Below are 5,544 nucleotides of genomic sequence, written 5' to 3'. Positions count from 1 at the left end.
TTTCAATTATCAAGAGGAACACATGTGGTAAGGGAGCACATTCTCCCATATAAGAGCCCCAAGGTCCCCTTTGCTGTCACTTTCAACCTCACACACTTTGGACTTCATTCAAGAACTCTTAGCTGCTATCATCACTGTTCAAGCACCATCATAAAGTGAAGGTTTTCCATGAGGCAGGCAAGTCTTCCTCTACCCTGTGACATCAGACTGTGGACACATTAGCTCTGGGGTCTCTGCTAGTGGGCTTTCTCTCTTGCTGGGGTCCAGCCCCAGCAGGTCCAGTGGTTCCCAAAGGTGTGGACGGAGTCGGCGAAGAAGGAGTGACACGGAGGCAGCGTTCAGGTGATCATCATAGCCAGGTTCCTCATTTTATTGTCCTCTTACATCTGTATTCATACTATTTGATCTTAATCCTATCCATTCTATTCCAAAGGTTAGGGCATTTCTTATCTCCATTCCAAGGTTACTCTATTGTTCTATTAAGCTACAAGGAAGTAACTGAAGGAGATTACTCTAAGTAAAGATTATGTAGTTTAAGCGTGATTGTTCATAGTTAAAGTGATTAACTACCCGCCTGGCATTTAGTTAAGGGGTTTTACTGATAAAAATCCTCACCTGGGGAAACAACCTTTCTCAGAGAGGTGACCTTGGTTAAAACACATAGCGCTTAAGAAGGGGAGCAAACATATTAAGAACAGTATGCCATATATGCCAGGTCCCTTGAAACATAAGCTGTGCAGATGTTTCTTCCCTGCAGCGACTGCATCAAGCAGCAAGGGTAGATCGGCTTCCAGCACTCTCTCAATTCCCCACCTTATTCGGGAGAATGTTTTAGATATTTATTTTGTTTGGGTTATGGAAATGTTCTCATTAGAAACTACATGGTTTCTTTCGGTGTTGTCTTTTACAGTACTTAAGGAGGGAAAATACTTAAACTATATATCCATCTCTTTGGTTCATTGATTGTAAAAACTCTATATTCTTTGATTAGGCAAAGATGTAAATTTTTTTGTATTACATCCAAATTTTAGACTCTAACTCACTTTGTCTCTCAACCATCTGGATCTAACACGTTTACTTCAAAACAGTGTCTTGCCTACCAACTTAAAAACACACATAAAAAAGCTTTAATTGTGAAACTTAATTTTAAAAATTATGTTGTTGTTCCAATTTCTCGGTAAAAGAGAAAAAGCTAATTTTCAATAGAGTGTGTCAAGCAACTAGAAATAATCAAGAGTTACTGACAATAAAATATATTCATCAATGTATGAATATCAAAGCATGCATTAACAAGGGGGAAATTTAAATCTAGAATTTGAAATAAAATGTGTATCCCTGGCCGATATGGCTCAGTTAGTTGGGCAATCCTCCCATGCACTGAAAGGTTGCAGTTTTATTCCCAGTCTGGGTACATGCTTGAGTTGCTGGCTTAATCCCCAGTGCTGGGCGTGCAGGAGGCAGCCAATTAATGCAGATGATAGATGTCTCCCTCTCACATCGAAGATTTTCTCTCTTCCTTTCTCTCTAAAAGTCAATTAAAAATCTTTAAAAAAAAAAGAGAAAAAATGTCTAAAAATATGCTAATATTACAGAGAACATCCTATATAATAAAAGCCTAATATGCTAAATGTCCAGTCGTCTGGTCATCCATTCAACCAATCAAAGCGTAATATGCGAATGATATGCTAAGGCCACTCAACCACTCCCTATGACATGCACTGACCACTAGGGGGCAAACACTCTGATCGATAGGTTAGCTTGCTGCTAGGGTCTGGTTGATCAGGACTGAGCAAGATGGGCCAGACAAACCCTGGAGCCCTTCTGCTGTCCCTCCCTGGCTGGCCATCCTCCCGTGTCTCTCCTGATCATGCACCAAGCCTCTAGTCCAGTGATGGCGAACCTATGACACGTGTGTCAGAGGTGACACGTGAACTCATTTTTTTGGTTGATTTGTCTTTGTTAAATGGCATTTAAATATATAAAATAAATATCAAAAATATACATCTTTGTTTTACTATGGTTGCAAATATCAAAAAATTTCTATATGTGACACGGCACCAGAGTTAAGTTAGGGTTTTTCAAAATGCTGACACGCCAAGCTCAAAAGGTTCGCCATCACTGCTCTAGTCTATTAATATTTGAACATAATTTGGAAATACAATAAAGAAAAATAGGGAATGTAATGTGAATGTGAATTTTTACCAAATTAGAAACTTCTCATCTAAATAAAATAATAAAATATAGACATTTTTTATACTTTGGGAAGAATTTGTTAAATCTCAGAAATTTTTGTTCAGAAAATATAATAATTATATTAAACATTCAGTGAAACTAATAGGAATTTATGTTTTGAAATTTACTTTCTGTTACAAGAAAAATTTAAGGTTAATAATTGTAATACAATTTTAAATATAAACAATTACTTTTATATTAGACGAGATCGGGCGCGTTCAGGGTGGTATGGCCATAGACTACTTTTATATTAGAATAAAAATACAAGGTAAGGAAATATAAGACTAAAATATAATGGGCATTATGATTTTCTATAATGCAATAAAATGTGATGAATACTTTTATTATCAAAATTTTATATATTCCTAATTGCTTTATAGCAAGTAAGAGATCACTATTATGAACAGCTATAAATCTTGTCACTTTTTATTTATTTTATTTTATTTATTTATTTTTTATATTTTATTGATTTTTTACAGAGAGGGGAGAGGGAAGAGGGATAGAGAGTTAGAAACATTGATGAGAGAGAAACATCAATCAGCTGCCTCTTGCACACTCCCCACTGGGGATGCGCCTGCAACCAAGGTACATGCCCTTGACCGGAATTGAACCTGGAAGGCCGATGCTCTATCCACTGAGCCAAACCAGTTAGGACAATCTTGTCACTTTTTAATACAACAGTTCATTTTTACAGAAACATCCATCAAATTTCTTATTCTTCATAAAACATTTTCCTTGTCTCATGAATATTTTCTTTTTCATAAACATTTATATACCAATTATAAATGTAAATGCTTTAGAAAGAGGGTATTAGGTAAAATGGCACCCTATTAAAAAGTCATATTTCTTTAGGAGGCCTTAACATTCAATATCAATAGCATGGATTGTTTATAATAATCAGAGTCACTAATATGTCATCTACCATTTAGAGAATATCATTTATTTGTATAAATTATTTACATATACACATGCTAAGACATTATTTATACTAGTATTGCCTCAGCATTTAATAGAAATAAATTAATCTGTGTTCATTCCTAATTTTTAAGACACCTATTAGTTGCTCATGCCTGGAGTAGTGATTATTATGAGAAAGCACCTAGAGAACTTGTTAAAAACAGGGAGCGGGCCTAAGCCATCATTCAGACATCTCCAGAGGGCTCCCAGACTGCGAGAGGTTGCAAACTGGGCTGAGGGATCCCCCCCAAGTGCACGAATCTCATGCTCATGCACTGGGCCTCTAGTATTATATAGAGTATTCTTACAATATAGTAAGCTAAAGAAAAGAAAATGTTATTTAAAAAATTATAAGGAAGAAAAAAAATACATTTACCATATTTATTAGAAAATAATCCACATGTTAGTGGAACTATACACACATTGTTAAACATTCAACTTTATAGGCAAAACAAAAAAAAAAAACAGTCAAAGCAAATGTGCATTACAATGAACTGTGAGGATAATCAGACTGCCCAAGTGAAACAATTACAAAAACTAAATAAAGGAAAAACTAACACTTGTATCACTTTATTTATTTGTTTCTTTTCTTTTAAAACATTTTTTAAAAATTACAGTTGAAATACAATATTATATTAGTTTCAGGTATACAACGCAGTGATTAGATATTATCTATATACATAAAAAGCCAGCAACTGGAATGCAGTAACGACTGGAACTACTGGTTGCTATGATGCCCACTGTGGCCAGGGAACCAGCCCGATTGGGGTGTGGGGCCAGCTGGCCAACCTCCTGTGGCCCCTCTTCCCAGCTAGCCCACCCCTGATCGGCCTCTCCCACCTCAATTGAGGGCGGGGCAGCCTGCCCACCCCCCTGTGGCCCTTCCCCCAGCAGGCCCTCCCCCGATCAGCCTGCCCCACCCAACCAGCCCACAGGCCCTCCCCAGGCCAGCGCCAGCTCTGATTCCCCCCCCCCACCCCAATAGGGGGCAGGGCCAGCCAGTTAACCTCATGAAGCCCCTCCCCCAGTCAGCGCCATCCCTGATAGGACCCCCCACTCCAATCAGTGGCAGGGCTAGCTGGCCAACCACCCATGGTCCCTACCCTGGCCGCTGACCCCTAATTGTACCCCATCCCATTTTTGGATGGAGACAGCTGGCCCACCGTCCACAGCCCCTCCCCACAGCCAGCCCTACCCCGAATTGGCCCCCCACCCCAATCAGGGGCGGGGCCCTCTGGCCAATTGCCATTGGCCCCCAGCCGGCTCAGCCCTGATTGGGCCCTGATCAAGGCAGGCCAGTCAGCCAACGTCCTGCTGTCTCCTCCTGACCGGCCCAATCTGCCCCGACTGGGGCTGGGCTGGCCAGAGCCCACCCATGCACAGATTCATGCATTGGGCTCTAGTATAACATAAAATGTGATCAACCTGATAAATCTTGTACCCATCTGACACCTTACATAGTATTAGAATATTGTTGACTATATTACCTATGCTGTATTTTACATCCAAATAACTATTTTGTAACTACCAATTTATACTTCTTAATCTCTTAACCTTTTTTACCCATCCCCCCAACTCTTGCTCTATATGTAAATGGCCAAAAGGTTTTCTGAATCTATTAGCCCTTTTCTGTTCTGCTTGTTTGTTTATTTTGTTTTGTAGATTCAATTGTTGATAGATTATATATATACTAGAGACCAGGTGCATGAATTCATGCACAGGTGGGATCTCTTAGCCTGGCCATAGTTGGGGATAATTGTGGGGACCAGCCAGCAGGGGAGAGGGACCACAGGGGGCTGGCCGGCTGGGGAGAGGGACCGTGGGAGGTTGGCTGGCTATGGGAGGTTGGCTATGGGAGCACACTGACCACTAGGGGGGTGCTCCTGTGTTGAGCATCTGTTCCCTGGTGGCCAGTGCATGTCATAGTGACCAGTCATTCGGTCATTCAGTCATTCGGTTGCTTAGGCTTTTATATATATACTAGGGGCCCGATGCACAAAAATTTGTGCATTCAGGGTGGGGAGGGGTGTCCCCCAGCCCGGCCTGTGCCCTCTCGCAGTCTGGGACCCCTCGGGAGATAACGACCTGCTGGCTTAGGCCTGCTGCCAGGTGGCAGAGGACAGGCCCAATCCCTAGGTGCAGCCCCTGGTCAGGCTCAGAGCAGGGCCTATTGGGGAGTTGGGGTGCCGCCCCCTGTCATGCACAGAGCAGGGCGGATCAGGAGGGTGCGATGCCACCCTCAGTCACGCTCAGGGTAGGGCCAATTGGGGGGTTGGGGCACCGACCCCTGTCACACTCAAGGCAGGGTTAATGGGGAGGTTGCGGTGCCACCCCCTGTCACACACAGAGCAGGGC

The sequence above is a fragment of the Myotis brandtii genome, unplaced genomic scaffold (assembly GCF_000412655.1).
Source record: "Myotis brandtii unplaced genomic scaffold, ASM41265v1 scaffold570, whole genome shotgun sequence".
Lineage (NCBI taxonomy): Eukaryota > Metazoa > Chordata > Mammalia > Chiroptera > Vespertilionidae > Myotis > Myotis brandtii.
The sequence above is the reverse complement of the archived record's forward strand: the minus strand, read 5'-3'. Positions refer to the sequence as shown.